The sequence below is a fragment of the Cervus elaphus genome, chromosome 1, assembly GCF_910594005.1.
Source record: "Cervus elaphus chromosome 1, mCerEla1.1, whole genome shotgun sequence".
Classification (NCBI taxonomy): domain Eukaryota; kingdom Metazoa; phylum Chordata; class Mammalia; order Artiodactyla; family Cervidae; genus Cervus; species Cervus elaphus.
In genome coordinates this window covers 46,670,111-46,689,327 of record NC_057815.1, presented here as the reverse complement: position 1 = coordinate 46,689,327, position 19,217 = coordinate 46,670,111, and the positions used below count along the sequence as shown (strand labels likewise).

The following is a 19,217-nucleotide window of genomic DNA, read 5'->3' as shown; positions in this document are numbered from 1 at the left end:
GTGTTTCTTGCCATTTTTTTTTTTTTCTTTTTCTTCTCCTGTCTCCAAACAAAGAGATCTGTGCTTGCTCCTGAAAGAAGGCAAATAAATACACTGCCCATATACCCTACTGGTTGTGAGCCTCTCTCCGGAAGGCAGACCCCTAGGGCACTCCACCCCGTCCCAGCCCTTGCCGTCTGTTCAGGCTCCAAGTCCTGCCTCTGCGGGGTGAACAGGTCCTCCAAATCCACGTTTACACACACTTGTTTCCAGACCATGGACTTTCCCATCGGACAGCGTTTCTGTCTCTGAAGGTCAAAAATGAGGTTCAGGGTGAGAACAATTAGAAACTTTAATTACTCTCCAGGCATCTATAAGCCACATTCCTATTTTTATAAGGAATTAGCTACAGATTGGGTAGCGCTTGTCGCGCTTTGAAACGTTTCCTGTGTCTCTGGCACAACTGTGTTCTCTTTGGAATGCCGGGGCTTCGGAGCCCCTCTCCGCATCTCTGGCTCTTTTTTGCTTGCCAATTCCAGCACCTTCGCATGCATTACTCCGTCTTTTCCTCTCCAAGATGACCTGAAATGACCTTTTGCTTGGCACGAGACGTGATTCAACTGATAATAAAAGGGTTGGGGGCGGGGTGGGGACAGCGCTGGCTGGCTGTTCAGAACCGCGGAGGCGAGCAGGGGAGGGGGGAACCGCATCCATTTGAAGACAAACGCTGCTCCTTTTTTTTTTTTTTTTTTGGCCATGCATTTCCTGTAATTAATTTTCCACCTATCGCCTACTACACGCAGAGAAGTTTTTTTTTTTTTTTTAAGGCATACCACTCTCTTTGTTTAACCCAAGCTCTTGGGTTGTTTGGATGAGGCCGGGGAGGAAGCGGAGGAGGAGGGAGATGGGGCACCCCGGCTGGGAGGCCCGAGCCCTCGGCTGGAATGCGGGGTCGGCTGCCCCGCAGCTTCCTTTCTTTCTCCCGCCGGGGTGTTTAGGGCTGGGAGCGTTTCTCCAAAGCCACGGTGGCGGCTAAGGTTCCGGCGCGCGGCTCCTCCTATTTCCCATCCGCTGCCTTTGAGGGGCGTGGGCTTGTTCCGGAGGCCGTGTTTCTTTGTTGTTTTGGGAAACTTAAATTTTTTTTTCACTAACTCCTGAACTCCAAAAAATGCCCCTGGCAAGTCTCATCGATCCTTTCTCTCGTTCTCTCACTTGGGGAGGGGCGGGAAGAAGAACAGACTATTTATTTGGGTAGTACTTGGCTGAGGGTGCAGCAGTTGCCACAGCAACAGCTCTGAACCTTGCACTGCGGAAGGTCCTCATTGCCTCCTAAAGACCTCCTCTTTAAAGAGACCCTGCTAGCGATACTCCGTCTGTCCGTTTGAGGTTTCCGTGCCTTGGTATCATCGAGACTGTTTGAAAAGACAAAGACAAGGTTTTCTTAGGTGGTTGGCGGGATATTTTTAGCCAAGCTTGATTAGATGAGCTCTGAGAAGAGAAACGTGGACTTAAGTCACGTGGGATGCTGAGGGTAGGGAATGTCTCCGTCCAAAGGCTTGCGAAATGCTAGAACATAGTCTAAAGGTGTGTCGCCACTCTGCAAGTTGCAGACAGCTTCCATGTGAGCTGATGGGGATGGTTATGCAGCCATCCTGTCGCGCTCTCTTCTCCCAACAAAGGGAACTTGCACATGAGATGCTCAGAGAGGTGAGGACCATCTTCCGCGGTCTGGAAAGACTTTCTCTTCCCGAGAATGCCTTACAAGCTGAAAGTTCCCTGAAAGGCAGGAGGATTGCTCCACAGTCCTCTTGTAGTTTCATACTTTCTGGCTTTTGTTGGAAACCATCAATTCATTAATTCATCATGGACATCTTGAATATTGGCTCTGTGCTAGGCACTATAGCTGTAAGATTACCAAACACACATGCACCCACCCACCTAACTAGTCTTAGCACTTGTCCTCCAGAAGCTTTCAGTCAAGAAGTAGAAATAAGTAAACAGAAGATTAAATTCAGGGAAGAAGTTAACTGTAGGATGCTGTCATTTTCAGGGGAAGAGTAACTCTGTGGTCCTGCCAGTTCCATTAGAGCCACTGTTGTGATCTGCACCACTTCCTTTATTAAAAAGAAGTGACTCCTGTGAAATGCTTGATGAAATACATCCCCCTCTCCTCTCAGCCAATCAGTATCCCTCTCTTGCCCTTCTTCTAAAGTGCCTTGTAGGAAAAGAACTGCCCTTCTGGAACAAATGCCAGGAAGCTGGCCTTGAGAATCCCAGTGTGGATGGGCACAAGTGTCATCTTGGATGAGAACCTCAGCCCAGTTTCTTTCTAACGTGCTGCAAAGAAGGAAAGAAGCTCATAGCCCTGAGTGCCTTCCATGTGCCATATATTATGCTGATTCTTTATCATGTCTATAGTGTCCTCATGCAGTCTTCCGCATGCGGTACCTGGTTTCATCTGAACCATAAAATTAAAGAAAAAGATTTGAGTTGATAATTTTCTCAATTATCATAAGGATTGTAAATAACTGGTTCCATTCTGGATGTGCAGACAGAAATAGATTCGTTGTGTAAAGAGTGAGGATTTGCTGCCGGTGGAATATAGGAGCCAATACAATGATGGTTCGCCAGGTTTTGAGAAAAGAGAGAGCGTTCTTTTGTGATCAGTCAGCAAGGAGACAAGAGGCTGGGCTCAAATCTGTCTCCCCAATCCAGAATTTGGGGCCAAATTTAAGGGATTAGGGGAATTTCCAAACATGGAAGCTGATTGGCTAGTCCATATAAGCTACTTCTGCTGCTGGAAGCCAGCTTTTCTTTATTGAAGGACTTCTTGTAAGGGCTCCAGTGGCAGTGTTTCTATTCTTTATGCTTGTTGACTGAAGATTCTTGATTCCAGACTCATCCTGGAGATTGGGTTCCTATCTTGCAAATGCTCAGTGCTGTCTCTGTAAAATAACTCTGGTTTTGATGAATCAACAACCTGTTTTAAAGAGGTGAAACCAATTTAAGCCGGTCAGTGTCTTACATGCTGTTTCAGTTTTATGCAATAGATGATCTGAGGCATTAGTCTTAATTCTCCCTCAAAGTCCCTTTTGAGAAAGTTGCAAGGTATCCATGTTTACAGATGAGGAAACTGAGGCTCAAAGAAGTTGTTCAAGATCACATAGCCAGCAGTGATGGAACTAGGGATGACAACTTTTCCTTTCCGACTCCAAAATTCAGTCTTTCAAGATGGCTTGAGTTGCTTGTACTATTAAAAGGAATTGGTTCCAATTCTCCTCTGGCTATTGAAAAAGAATAGGATGGTAGGATTAAAATTCAGGGCCTTAAAGTGCTAACAGTTTGATTGGAAACTCTACAAAGACAAGAATTGAGTCTTTTTTCTTTTTTTGCTAATAGCTCTCTCCCTTGACATTATCTTTCGATTTAGGCAGAGAGTATTGCCAGGAGAGTCACTGCTCAGTGTGACAAGGACACCTTGTTTTTAACTCAATTCATTACCATCCAGCTTCATCACTCACTAGACTTGACCTCACGTGTCTTGTAAAACCAGATCTCTCTTCAAAGGCTGGAAACTTTTGCCATCAGAATCAAATACTGAGCCTCAGGGTCTAGGATCATTCCTAAAGAAGAGCTATGAGCACTTGCATGTTTGACAAAGTGAGTGCTTTTCAAGGGATGATAGTAATTTGTAAGACTTTGTCTATGAACGTCCTCCTTTGTCTCATAGATAGTCAGTTACTCAAACTCTCTGTTCCTTAGTTTCATCTGAAAAGTAGGGTAGCAGTAGTATTATCAGATAAGATCATGGTAAGGGTTACTCTGAGAATAAGCCTGCAAAGGCCTGTGCACAGTGCCAAGCCCGTGTGAAGTGCTATTCGTTATGCTAGCTATTATTATGTTAATTATCACCATCACTTTTATTTGTATTAGAATTGATTGATTAAATGGAGAGTTGGCATTGTATTTCCCAGGCCTCCGATGGACGTAAGCCACATTACAGGCTGATAAATCTTTTTCTTTCTGAACTTTGTCTTCCTCTCACCATGACACCACTTCTCTTGGTTTTAAGCATCCATTTATTCTTGGACTCCTCCCTTCCTTCTCCCTTAGCCTTCTCAAGCAACACAAAATATCTTGCTCCTAAAATAGTTGTATGACAACACCAGGAATCAGCAAGTTTTCTTTCTTTTTTTTTTTTGGTAAATAAAAAGCCAGATAGAGTTTTAGACTCTGCAGGCTGTAGGACCTCTGATGTAATGGCTCAACTCTGTTGCTTGTAGTGCAGAAGCACACGCCTTAGACAATATTGAAATGGGAGTGTGGGTGTTCTGATAAAACTATGTATGAAACTTGAAATTTGGATTTCACAAAGGTTCAACTGTCACAAAAATTTTTTTCAACCATGTAGAAAGGTAAAAATCACCCTTAGCTCCTGGGCTTTATAAAAACAGGCAGTGTGGTTTCCTGCAGTCCAGTGGTTAAATCTCTGCACTTCCACAACAGGGGGCATTAAGTTCGATTCTTGGTAAGGGAACTAACATCCCACATGCTCCATGGCACAACCAAAAACACCAAACGGTTAAAAAAATTCAACTAAAAATCTATTTTAAAAAAGCAGACAGTGGACCCCTATTTTGCTGACCCCTGATTTACACTTAAATATGTTTCAATCACTGTGGCACTAGAAGAATTTTCAGAAAATACATCTTTGAGGGGCAGTGCCTTGTGTGGGCCACACACAGTGGCAGTTTATCCCCTTGGTTCTCTGTGGGATGGATGGCTGGCACAGTGGGACCCAGGTTGGCCAGCTCAATGTTTTCATTTTCAGGAAAACATCAGAGCATCTGGGAAGAGCATCTGCCATCATGACAGACATGGCTTCAGCCACGTTTGGACTCTTAACCCTTAGTACTGTTCTGATTTAGTTTTTCAGCTTCAGTTTTCCTAACCGTGAAAGTGGAAATGACCATGCTTACTCTGATGTTACTATACAACTAAATGAGATAGATGCTCTGTGTGACCGTATATATTAAGAGGATAATGACAAATACATGGTGGATATTTTCTAAATGTTTATGAGTATTAGTAGGCACTCGGCGTATGTTTCCTTCTGTCATTCACCAGTGAGGGCAGCTAGGGGCCAGTCTTGGCTGTTGTGAAAGATGAGAGTAGGAGGGTAGGATGTCTGGTATTTAAAAAAGAAGTCTTCTGATCTTTTCAGGGATAGATGTGAGGGCTGGTGAGAAGACAGAGTTAGGACATTTTTGGCAAAGGAAAAAATAGATCATTTGACATAAGTGAAACTGGTGCTTGTAGAATCAGAGGCTCTGTCATCGGGTTAGGACTCAGCTCAAGATGACGGTGTCTGAGGGCACGATCACGGTGTCAGGGCCATTTCAGGTACGGCATCTTCAGGGAGAGTGAGCCATCATTGCCTGATTCCTATTGGAGCTGGGGCTTCTTGAATGGAGAAGCAGAGCTCTTTGAGACACTCTGCACTGTCAGGATCTGAATCACTGAGGGAAGTAGGTCTATGTGCATGCCTGTGTGCATGAGAGAGAGATGTACTCTTCTGCCCATATACATTAGTCTTGCTGGTTGAAATAAAAACAGGAGAGAGGTGTCTTAGGAAGCACAGGAAAAGTGAAAGTGTTAGTTGGTTAGTTGTGTCTGACTCTTTGTGAGCCTATGGACTGTAGCCTGCCAGTGTCCTCTGTCCATGGAATTCTCCAAGCAAGAATACTGGAGTGGGTTGCCATTCCCTTCTCAGAGTATGTTCCTGACCCAGGGGTTGAACCCAGGTCTCCTGCATGACAGGCGTATCCCTTACCGTCTGAGCCACCCGGAAACACAGGGCAGGCAGTCAGTTCTGTGATTGCATACCCGTAAAGGGTTCTGAGCTGAAGGAAACAAATTTCTTTTTTTCTCATCTCTGAGACAGCTTAGTTATATGTATTTTGATATATGAATACAGAGATTATTTTGTATTAAAATTAACTTACGTAATGTTCCTGAAATTAATGCCTCAAATTAGAGAGATTAACTTTAGCTTAAAAACAACTGTATTTCTGCTCCCTTGTTTGACCAACATTTAAAAGTAATGTTAGCAAAATATTTTAAGGCAAGATTTGGATTTAGTTTATCATACATATTTTAAAAATATAAAAATTCCTACATAAATTCTATGAACTCAGTAAGTTATTGTTTCTACAAATTATTTAAAATCCTAAGAATGTAGAGCCATATTTAATTATACGAACTTGTAATGATACATATCTTTTAAAAACAGTTGATCCTGTGAATTCCTGTAATGCTAAAAATTATACATATGTAATGTGTTAGCTTAAATTGTAATTTCTGTACCTTTAGTCAGCTTTAGACTAACATTAAATTATCCATAAATTTTGGATTTGTGGGCAATTTTAAGAAAAAGGTGTAAATATTAGGTATTAAATGTGATTTTAACTGACCTTTATTTTATATATTAATTACTATACCTTGGTCTTCCCAGGTGGCTCAGGTAAAGAATTTGCTTCTCAATGCAGGAGATGTGGGTTTGACCCCTGGGGTCAGAAAGATCCCTTAAATAAAGAAATGGCAACCTACTACAGTATTCTTGCCTGGGAAATCCAATGGACAGAGGAGCCTGGTGGGCTACAGTCCATGGGGTCATAAAAGAGTCAGACATGACTTAGCTACTAAGCAACAACAACTGTACCTTGGCAAAATATGCAAATATCTTTAAATGTTATAATAAATATGCTTGTTTTTCTACCTTAGAAATTGTCACAGTGGTAAAATATGTATGTGGAAAAAATTGGCTAGACTATTTTTGTTTCTGATCTTCCAGTTTTCTGTCTGGAAAAACAAAAGCTGCTTACCTTAGTAAGGGAGTAATTCATGCAAATTGTTGAGATAATACTAAGTGCAATAATTTTGGAGAAATATAAGTACATATAAAAATAATAAATATGGTTTGCCTTTTAAGGAAATTGTTACAGCTTATTAGAATGATAAATTTAATTATATACACATACATGTATGTACACACATTTTATTTTATGCTAATAAAATCTATTTCCATAGTTACATATTTGTATATATCTGAATACATACATGTAAAGGCATATTAAGATTGATCTAAAAAGTTTAGAGATAACTTTAATCTTTTATTACATTTTTTAAAGTCAGATTAAATGTTAAGGGCCTGAGGAAGGTAAAATTTGTTTGCTAGGTTTGTAATGCTAGCATGAGTTTGAAGGAAATGCTGAATTGTGAAAAAAAAGATACTGTTTACAAGGTTGGCCTAGTGTTAATGCATTTATTTAAAACGAGTCTGTGCATCTTTTATTGAAAATTGTTACATGGATCATGTATCTCATGTTTCAGTTCAGTTCAGTCACTCAGTCGTGTCCGACTCTCTGTGACCCCATGGTCTGCAGCATGCCAGGCTTCCCTGTCCATCACCAACTACTGGAGCTTGCTCAAACTCATGTCCATCGAGTCGGTGATGCCATCCAACCATCTCATCCTCTGTCATCCTCTTCTCCTGTCTTCCATCTTTCCCAGCACCAGGGTCTTTTCCAGTGAGTTAGTTCTTTGCATCAGTGACCAAAGTATTGGAGTTTGAGCTTCAGCATCAGTCCTTCCAATGAATATTCAGGACTCATATCTATGACATTGTCAAATTAGAATGTGTTTGGGCTTTCTTTTTAGATTTTGAAATTTTATTTATTTTTTTAACCATTTAATCTTGCATTGGGGTATTAACAATGTTGTGATAGTTTCAGGTGAACAATGAAGGGATTCAGTCATACATAAACAGGTATCCATTCTCCTTCAAACTCCCCTCCCATTATTTGGGTTTTCTTTTAAAAAAAAATGACCAAATTATTCTGTGTCCAAATAACAGAGATTACTTTTCATTGCCCAAATATTCTGCCAAATGTCTAAATTTTTGGTGAATTTTGAATCATTTTGACCCAGATTTCCCCTTTTATTGACAAAAGTTAAATTTCTGATAATTATTATTTTTCTTGTGAGTTTAAAAATATTGTCTATAACTATTTTTTGCCTTTGGATGCGATGATTTATATTCCTATTTTGTTTCCTTTGACATTCCATCTTGATTTTAGCTTTCCAAGGTAAAATCCTCAAATCAGAAGAATTAAACTGTTAAGATATCTTTTCAACAAAATTTTTGGGTTTCCTGGTATGTCCATTAGGTAGCACAAAATTGAACCCTTTCACTTTATCAAGGAAAAAGTAATACAAAAATTTTGGACCTTTCATTTGAGCTTGCCTTTGTAATCAAACTTATTTTAAGAAATAGAGCTTTGGAGTAATTTAGGGAACAATGCTCAGTTTTGGGACACTTCCATTTTTTTTTTTTCAGACCTTACAAGAAAAGCTCATTACTTAAGATAAAGCCCAAGGTATTTTGATTTAGCCATATCTGATGACAGCTACATTGCAAGTTTCATCTCCTGGTGCAGTATCACTCTTGATGAGTGGTTCAGCACTTTCTTGGGTTATTTGATAACCCCGTTGGAGTATTTTTTCCTCTGGAAAACAGATTATTGGATGGCCCTTAATATCTGCTACTCAGTTTGCAGTGTACAAATCTCTTGACAACTACCCACAAATAGGGCACAAATCTTTTATCTTGTTAACCTGATGCTTTTCAGGATAGTCTGTGATGTATCATCCATGATTATTTTGGTCCATGAATTTTTCTTCTCAGAAAAAGAGATCTTTGGGTAATTTAATTCAAGAAGGGGAAAAAAATTATGTCTTATCTAAATGAGCTCAAAGCCTTTAACAACCAAATGGGGGGACTCTGGACTGCCTTTTTTGTCTGAAAGCCCCTTCGTTTCATGTTTTATAAGAATTCCCCCAAATAAGAGGATCTTACATGTTGTGGTTTGGAAAGGAACAGGAGAGTCAGAATTACTGGTGGCTCAGTGGTAAAGAATCCAACTGCCAATGCAGGAGATGCAGGTTTGATCCCAGGGTCAGGAAGATCCCCTGGAGAAGGAAATTGCAACTCACTCCAGTATTCTTGCCAGGGAAATCCCATGGACAGAGGAGCCTGGTGGGCTAGAGTCCATGGGATCACAAAGAGTTGGACAGGACTGAGCCACTAAACAATAAAGAGCTTGAATAACATAGGCCCCCTAGAGGTAATTGTGTCCTATAAGAAGATCTTTTAATTTGTGTCTCTATAGACCTCTTAGTATCTTTAACATTACTAACAAGATCTAGGGATCAAAGAAATCTTGACATTAGGTAAAGTAGTTCATTCTTCGGTATCTGGTTCTTTAGTCTGATACCAGAGGTCATCTATTGTAAGATTCCATGTATTTTATTTTTAGAAAACTTAATTTATTATTTTTTATATTTTAGTTAAGTATCTACATCATTTTTATTTCTCCTGGGATTTAAATTTTTTTTTGTTAGAGTATAGTTGATTTATAATGTTGTGTTAGCTTCAGGTGGAGAGCAAAGTAAATCAATTATACCTGTACATGTATCCACTCTTTTTTAGATTCTTTTCCCATAGAGGCCATTATAGGATTTTGAGTGGAGTTTTGTATGATTACATTTAAATGAAATATCCAGAAAAGGTAAATCCATAAAGTCTAAAAATCCAGGGGTTGGGGTTAGGGAATGTGAAGCAAGTGTGGGTTTGGGGATTTTTGTTTTGTTTTGGAATTTGATAGAGATGGTGACCGCACAACATTATGACTGTGCTTATTGCCACTGAATTGTTTTCTTCAAAATGATTAATTTTACATTATGTGAATTTCACCTAAAAACCAAAACTATGAGATTGTTCATGAAGGCCTTCTTTAAGATCCTTGACTTGCTGTGCCCACCACTCCAAGGGTCCAATGTCCTAAGCTTTGCTGAGTTTCAGCTCGTTCCATGCCTTCTAAGACCTGCCTTAAAATCATGCAACTCAGGCCCTTAAACTTTATAAATACATTCCCCTGATTACTCCAGCTGAGACACTTTTGGTCTCTCTTACTACAGTAGTTTCAATAAACTTGTCTTTAGACTCAACACAAACTGGATCAGGGGATAAGGGAAAAGTAGGGAAAATAACTAGACCATTCACATATGATACAAATCAACTCCCTTATGATTATACAGTGGTAGTGAGAAATAGATTCAAGGGATTAAAGCGGATAGACAGAGTGCCTAAAGAACTATGGAAGGAGGTTCAAGACATTGTACAGGAGGCAGGGATCAAGACCATCCCCAAGAAAAAGAAATGCAAAAAGGCAAAATGGTTGTCTGAGGAGGCCTTACAATTAGCTGTGAAAAGAAGAGAAGTGAAAGGCAAAAGTAGAAAAGGAAAGATATACCAATTTGAAGGCAGAGTTCCAAAGAATAGCAAAGAGAGATAAGAAAACTTCAGTGATCAATGCGAAGAAATAGAGGAAAACAATAGAATGGGAAAGACTAGAGATCTCTTCAAGAAAATTAGAGATATTAAGGGAACATTTCATGCAAAGATGGGCACCATGAAGTACAGAAATGGTTTGGAACTAACAGAAGCAGAGGATATTAGGAAGAGGTGTCAAAAATACACAGAAGAACTGTACAAAAAAGATCTTCCCGACACAGATAACCATGATGGTGTGATCACTCACCTAGAGCCAGACATCCTGGAATGTGAAGTCAAGTGGGCCTTAGGAAGCATCACTTCGAGCAAAGCTAGTGGATGTGATGGAATTCCAGTTGAGCTGTTTCAAATCCTGAAAGATGATGCTGTGAAGGTGCTGCACTCAAATATGCCAGCAAATTTGGAATATTCAGCAGTGGCCACAGGACTGGAAAAGGTCAGTTTTCATCCCAATCCCAAAGAAAGGCAATGCCGAAGAATGCTCAATACCACACAATTGCATTCATCTCACACGCTGGTAAAGTAATGCTCAAATTCTCTAAGCCAGGCTTCAACAGTACGCGAACCACGAACTTCCAAATGTTCAAGCTGGATTTAGAAAAAGCAGAGGAACCAGAGATCAAATTGCCAACATCTGCTGGATCATCTAAAAGGCAAGAGAGTTCCAGAAAAATATCTTCTTCTGCTTATTGACTACGCCAAAGCCTTTGAATGTGTGGATCACAACAAACTAAGAAAAATTCTTAAAGAGATAGGAATAACAGACCACCTGACCTGACTCTTGAGAAATCTGTATGCAGGTCAGGAAGCAACAATTAGAATTGGACATGGAACAACAGACTGGTTTCAAACAGGAAAAGGAGTATACCAAGGCTGTATATTGTCACCCTGCTTATTTACCTTATAGGCAGAGTCATCATGAGAAATGCTGGGCTGGATGAAGCACAAGCTGGAATCAAGATTGCAGGGAGAAATATCAATAACCTCAGCTATGCAGATGGCACCAAACTTTTGGCAGAAAGCAAGGAAGAACTAAAGAGCCTCCTGATGAAAGTGAAAGAGGAGAATGAAAAAGTTGGCTTAAAACTCAACATTCAGAAAACTAAGATCATGGCATCTGGTACCACCACTTCATGGCAAATAGATGGGGAAAACTTGGAAACAGTGATAGACTTAATTTTCTTGGACTCCAAAATCACTGCAGGTGGTAATTGCAGCCATGAAATTAAAGAATGCTTGCTCCTTGGAAGACAAGTTATGACCAACCTAGATAGCATATTAAAAAGCAGGGACATTACTTTGCCAACAAAGTTCTGTCTAGTCATAGCTATGGTTTTTCCAGTAGTCATATATGGATGTGAGAGTTGGAGTATAAGAAAGCTGAGCACTGATGAATTAATACTTTTGAACTGTGGTGTTGGAGAGGACTCTTGAGAGTCCCTTGGACAGCAAGGAGATCCAACCAGTCCATCCTAAGGGAAATAAGTCCTGAATATTCATTGGAAGGACTGATGTTGAAACTGAAACTCCAATACTTTGGCACCTAATGCAAAGAACTGACTCATTTGAGAAGACCGTGATACTGGGAAAGATTGAGGGTAGGGGGAGAAGAGGATGACAGAGGATGAGATGATTGGATGGCATCACCAACTCAATGGGCATGAGTTTAAGTAAACTCCGGGAGTAGAGTTGGTGATGGCCAGGGAGGCCTGGCATGCTGCATGCAGTCCATGGGGTCGCAAAGAGTCGGACACGACTGAGCAACTGACTGAACTGAACTGAGGCTCAACTCTGGATATGGGAGGCCAGGCTTATAGAGAAACCAGTCTTAGACCAAGTCTATTGGGAAGGAAGGGTATAAAGCTGCCCATGGACTTATGCCTTGATCTAATTTGACTCAAGAAATAGTGAATGCATTCATGCTCACTTGCTCAGTCATGTCAGACTCTTTGTGACCCCATGGACTGTAGCCTGTGAGGCTCCACTGTCCATGAAAATTTTCAAGCAAGAATACTGGAGTGGGTTGTCATTTCCTACTCTAGAGGATGTTCCTGACCCAGGGGTAGAATCCACATCTCCTGCATTGGCTTCTTTATCACTGCGCCACCTGGGAACCCCTCAAGAAATAGTGCCCAGTCTAAATATGAAGTGTCTTGGTACTTGATGATAATTAGGATTGATTTTTTAGAGGTATGTGTATGTCTGAAGTAATGTCTATTACTTTATAAAAAAATTATCCCTAAACTAGTGGCTTAAAGCAATACACATTTGAGTATCTTATAGTTTTTATGAATTACGTGTACAGGTACATCTTAGCTGGTCCTCTCTTCCAGGATCTCTTATAGGCTGCAATCAAGGTATTGGCTGGGCTGCAGTCATCTCGAGTTTCATGTTGGAAAGTTCTGCTTCTGAGCTCTTGAGTGAGTTCCTCCTGGGCTGTTTGACTGTAGGCCTCAGTTCCTCACTGGATGTTGTTTAGAGACAACTTTCTTTCTTCCCACGTGGATCTGTCTGACATGGAGGCTTGGTCCATAAAAGAATGAGGACCGAGAAGTTGATAGAATCTAACAAGTGAGAAATCAGTCTCGTAATCTGATCATGAAAGTGACATTCTACCACTTTTGCTGTATTTAAAAAAATTATTTATTTTAATTGGAGGATAATTACAATATTGTGATAGTTTTTGCCACGTATCAACATGAATTGGCCATAGGTATACATGTCCCCACCATCATGACCCCCCTCCTTCTTCCCTCCCTCCCATCCCTCTAGGTTGTCCCACAGCAGCAGCTTTGGGTGCCCTTCTCCATCCATAGAACTCACACAGATAAGAATCAAGTCACTGGGTCCATCCCACCTTCAAAGGGAAGGGACGACACAAGAGTATGAATACTGGTGAGGGTCATTTGAATGCAGCCTTTGAAAACTGGCTACCACAGATGATAACCATACCCAAATTAAACAATATGTCTCATTAGTCGTGGAAGCTTGAAAATTATAGTGAAATTGGTTGTCTTTGATTTAGACTTAAAGCTAGAATATTAGGTTGGCCAAAAAGTTTGTTCAGGTTTTTTTCTGTAACATCTTATGGAAAAACCTAAATAAACTGTTTGACCAACCCAATATCACAAGTAAAAGTGAACTCAAATTTTTATCTTGAGGTTCGACAAGAGGCTAAATAGTTAATACACACTTTGGTTTCTAAGATTCCAGACCTATCTGAAAGTATTATTGCCTTTTTCTCAGATGAAGTGACAGATAGTCTTGAAACAGGAGTGTCTGAAAAGTTAGGGTGTTTTGTAAGTATTTCCTGTTTCCCTTGAAAATTACAGGGCTTGTGTTGTCATCAGCCTCATTCCAGTTAATTAACTGGATTTGCAGACCTCTCTGTGGAAAAGATTCACTAAATGAACCAAGTGTTTTACAACTAGTGAAATGTCTCCAAATGTGGGAAATTGTAGTGTTTGTTTCAGAAGAGAAGGGATTATTATATTTTCTTACTGTCTGAACTTGTCTAATTATAGAAACAGAAACTTGGTTTGCCTGTATCCAGTAGATTATCAGTAAACATTGCTTTATTCTGTCTTGGAGATGGAGCTCTTTGGTGTGCTATAATGGAACAAGATTTAGATAAGTAACTAAGAGACCAAGGCATTGAAAGAACAATTGTATAATATATCTGGGATAACCCTTAAAAAAAAACCTTCTCATTTTACTTGGGGAGAAATTGGGGCACAAAGAACTGAAGCTGATTTTCCAAGAAGATAAAGGTGTTCAAGGAATTTTTAGATTGATATCTGATCTGTTGTTGATTTTGTTTAACTACATACTATAAGTATTATAGTGGAAAGTATATGAGACTAAGACCAAGATTCAAATCCAACAAACTTTGTCCATTTTTTCCCCCACTGTATCCTATACCTGAAACTGAAGACCTATAACTGACATTATATCTGAAAAAGTGTTAGTCACTCAGTTGTCTACAACTCTTTGTGACCCCACGGACTAGTCTGCTAGGCTCCTCTGTCCATGGAATTCTCCAGGCAAGGATACTGGAGTGGAGTTGCCATTTCCTTCTCCAGGGGATCTTCCTGACCCAGGGATCAAACCTAGGTCTCCTGCATTGCAAGCAGATTCTTTACTGTCTGAACCACCATAGTTTATATCAGTAATATTTGTTGAACACATAATGAGTGAATGAAGCCCTAGTTGTATGATGCACTGGTTGAGAGGTTCTGGGCAGTTTGTTTCCCTTGCTTGAATGCTGCTGCTGCTGCTGCTAAGTCGCTTCAGTCGTGTCCGACTCTGTGCGACCCCATAGATGGCAGCCCACCAGGCTCCCCCGTCCCTGGGATTCTCAAGGCAAGAACACTGGAGTGGGTTGCCATTTCCTTCTCCAGTTTGAATGCTAGTTTCCTCATATTTAAAATGAGAATTTTGGTCTGGTTCATCTTTAAAATTCCTTTCAGTTCTGAATTTCTATGATTTAATAATTAATATTTGTCAAATACTCTGTGTCATGTACGATGATTAACATAACCCTGACATTTAATTCTTATGACCACTCTGTGATAGAACAAACCCAGAAGGAAAATAGTGAATAGCTAACAGTTACTTTGACCTCACTCTGAGCCAGACACTTATTAGCTCATTTTAATCCTCATCTCCACCCTATGAGGTACAGAGAATTTAATTTGTCCAAGGCCACATAAGTAGTCAGGGATAGAGCTACAACTTGAACTCAAACGGTCCAATTTCAGAGCTTACCTACTTAATCACATTGTAATACTGAATAGTGACATTGTTAAGGTCAAGACTGTGGCTCATTCTGTTCAGTTAAACCTGAGTTCCAGTTTCTTTGTGGCTACCAGCTTCCTTTTTATTTATAAAATTATTTGTACCCAAATACATTAGTCTTTACATTTCTTCTCAAGGTATAGTTCCGAAGCAAGCCTTAAATTACTGAATGTGTTGCAGATTTGATATATCTTCTATAATACTACCCAGTCACTTAAATGGTGGGTAGAAGTTAGTATAATTGGCGTTAGTTCTGTTTCACAAATTGGAAATGGAGAAATATTTTCTGAAGTCATGTCTGGGGTATGGTGGGTGGATGTTTGGCTTGCTTGGAGAAATTTAGCTGAAAACTCCAGAATTACTCAAATGTTTGGACTGGTGAGGCTTAATGTTTTGGCCAACTGGCAGCAGGAAGACATGAATCAAACCCATGGAGAATGAGGAAGATGAGGTTCAGATGCTGTGGATCCATCTGTTTTATTTTTGTTTTAGTCTCTTTAGACTCTGACTCAAGAACTCTGTGAGTCTTCATTTTTTTTTTCTTTTTCCTTTTTCTCTTTCTCTGTCTGATTTACCTCATCTAACAAAATGCCTTCAGGGTCCATCTGTGTTGTCACAAATGGTAGGATATTCCTCATTTTTATGGCTGAATAATATTCCATTGTGCGTGTGTGTGTGTGTGTGTGTGTGTGTGTGTGTGTGTGTGTAGTTCATCTTAATTTCTGAATACCTGTTATGACTAAGAATAGATACTTTGTAAATCTTTATGCAAAAAGTGAGATTAGAGGCAATTTTCTAAATTAACTTTTTGTATTGAACTATAAAAGACTTTGAAGAGTCAAAGAAACCTTGAGAAAAAAGAACAAAGCTGGAAGTTTCACATTCCCTGACTCCAGGCTATACTACAAAGCTACAGTAATCAAGACTATGTGGTACTGACACAAAAACAGACACATAGATCATGGTACAGAGAAGAGAGCGCAGAAATCAACCTATGATAGTCAATTATCTATGACAAAGGAGGCAAGACTATACACTGGGGAAAAGACAGTCTCTTCAATAAATGGTGCTGGTAAAACTGGACAGCTATATATAGTATAATGAAATTAGAACACTTTCTTGTACCATATAGAAAAATAAACTCAAAATGGGTTAAAGACCTAAATGTAAGACCAAAAACCATACAATTTCTAGAAGAAAAGAGAGGCAGAACATTGTTTGGCATAAATTGTAGCAATATATGTATTTTTATCTGTCTCCTCAAGCCAAGGGAACTAAAGCAAAAATAAGTGGGATCTAATTAAATTTGAAAGTTTTTAAAAACACAATCTACTGAATAGAGAATATTGCAAATGATAAGACCAATAAGTGTCTTTTTGGTAATGCCCAAAATATATAAATAGCTCATACAACTCAATATCAGAAAACCCCAAACAGCCTGATTAAAGAATGGGCAGAAGACTTGAATAGACATTTCTCCAAAGAAGACATACAAATGACCAACAGGCACATGAAATGATGCTTAATGTTGCTAATTGTCAGAGAAATGCAAGTCAAAACCACAGTGAGATATCACCTCACACTTGTCAGAATGACCATTATCAAAAACTACAAGTAATAAATGTTACAAGGATGTGGACAGAAGGAAACCCTGGTACACTGTTGGTGGCAATGCAAGTTGGTGCAGTCACTATGGAAAACAGTATAGAGATTCTGCCCAAAGCTAAAAATAGAACTGCCATATAATCCAGAAATTCCATTCCTAGGAATATATCCAAAGAAAATTAAAACACTAAATCAAACAGATACATGCATTGGGGTCAATGCATTGCAGCATTATTTTCAATAGCCAAGATATGGAAGCATCCTAAGTGTCCATCAACAGATGAATGAGTAAAAAAAGATGTCACACACACACACACACACACACTGGAATATATTACTAAGCCATAAAAATTAATGAAAATTTTCCATTTTCAGTAACATGGATGGAACCAGAGGGTATTATGTTTAGTGAGATAAGCCAGAAAAAGAAAAAAAAATAGTGTATCTTATCAGTTATATGTGGAATCTAAATAATGAAACATGAATATAACAAAACAAATTCACAAACTAGTGGTTACTAGTGGGGAAAGAAGGGTGGGGGCAAGACAGGGGTTAGGGGATCAAGAAGTTCAAACTACTATGTATAAAATACGCTGCATGCATATCTTGTGTAACACATGGAATATAGCTGATATAACTTGAAATGGAGTATAATCTATACAAATATTGAATTACCATGTTGTACACCTGAAACTAATGTAATACTGTAAATCAATTATAACTCAATGAAAAAAATTGAGATTATGGTGAGGAAATGAAAAGGCATGTATTTTGAGCATAGTCATCTTCTCCAGTGGAACCCACTGAGTATCTTTTCAGTGCTGGCTTCAGTTCAGCCAGCCTATAATTTCATATCCATGTGAATGTGGGTGCTACTGTATAGGGTAGTGTTAAAGCGAAGTGAAATGCTATTTAAAAAAAAAAGGCCAAAGATTGAGCAGTTAGTAGGAAAAGTGTTCTTATCAAGCACAGGGCCCTGTCTAATGCAGAGCCTAGATTTTGGAAAGAAGATTGAAGTGGGTCTTTTTTTTCAGTATTTAATTTTTATTTATTTACTTGGCTGTACTGGGTCTTAGTTGCGGCATGCATCTTCAATCTTTGTTGTGGCATGTGGGATCTGTAGTTGCAGCAAGTGGGATCTAGTTCCCTGACCAGGATTGAACCCAGGCTCCCTGTATTGGAAGGGTGGAGTCTTGGCCACCGGATCACTAGAGAAGTCCCTGAAGTGGGTCTTTTCAAGCTGAAAATTGTCAGTTGTCTCTGCCTCATAGTAGGACAGCACTGTTCTTGAGTGATGCAGACTTGTTGGGGATGCCTGGGATTGTCCATTCTGTAAGTCCCTGTTGGCCAAATGTGCTTGGCAGTGTATGTGGGTGCCTGCTTCCAGATGGCTGTGGCCGGTTACCTCCGCTCTGTATATGATATTCTGCCTCACATTATGTCACTTGTTCAGTGTCTGCAGGTTAAGTGGCCAGTTCAGAACTTAGAGAGCCTGTGGATCCTAAGGCCGGATTGAGAAGTCCCGGGTTCTGGTCTTGGTAGTGCCATGCCCTTAGCTTTGAAACTTTGACTCACATTAGCACTCCAGTACTCTTACCTGGAAAATCCCATGGATGGAGGAGCCTGGTGGGCTGCAGTCCGTGGGGTCGCTAAGAGTCGGACACAACTGAGCGACTTCACTTTTCACTTTCATGCACTGGAGAAGGAAATGGCAACGCACTCCGGTGTTCTTGCCTGGAGAATCCCAGGGACGGGGGAGCCTGGTGGGCTGCCATCTGTGAGGTCGCACAGAGTCGGACCCTGAAGCGACTTAGAAGCAACAGAAGCAGCAGCATTCCCTGGGACTTAGTTTCCTAGTTTGTAAAAAAAGACAGAGTGGCCCTAGATCTGTGAAAATCACCTCACATTCTGTTGTAAGTTCTGTTGAAGCATTTCAGGATTAACAGTGATGCCCTGGCCCACCCTACCTGAACTCCCACCCCACGAGAGTATCTCTTTATGTCTGCTGTTTTACACAGAGGGGCTTCTTCCCCAGAGTTTTCTTAAAGAAAGGTCCTGGTTCTTAAAAATAAAACTGTCTTTAGGATTCCTTCCAGCTCAGACAATCTAGAAAAACAAGTTTGAAACTGCTTACCCTCAGAAGTATTTTAAAAATCAATTATACTCTGACTGAAAAATCGTATTTTGCATGGAAGGAGAGAAGAGTGAGAGTTTCCTTTTTTCTTCTAGTTTAAGATGAGCCTGTTGACATGTCGTTGCGAAAGTCTGGGAGCCTGAGGTGGCATGTGAATTCATGTTTCTGGATCCTGAGTTTAGCCTGAGAAACCAAACTGGATGGAAGACATCCTGTTCACCCAAAGAAAATAGCCTCTCACTGTGATTTCCTTTGGTAAATATCGTTTTGGAGAGAGATGGCATCATT

General features: G+C 40.0%; 1 protein-coding gene across 1 annotated transcript in view; it reads left to right on the top strand.

Annotated features, from left to right (window-relative positions):
- The first annotated feature begins 237 nt into the window (after positions 1-237).
- LOC122693665 overlaps positions 238-19,217 on the top strand; it is a 365,374-nt gene continuing 346,394 nt past the window's right edge. Inside the window, exon 1 of the transcript XR_006340971.1 lies at positions 238-312. The gene's annotated coding sequence lies outside the window, so the exon portion shown is untranslated. The remainder of the gene's footprint in view (positions 313-19,217) is intronic.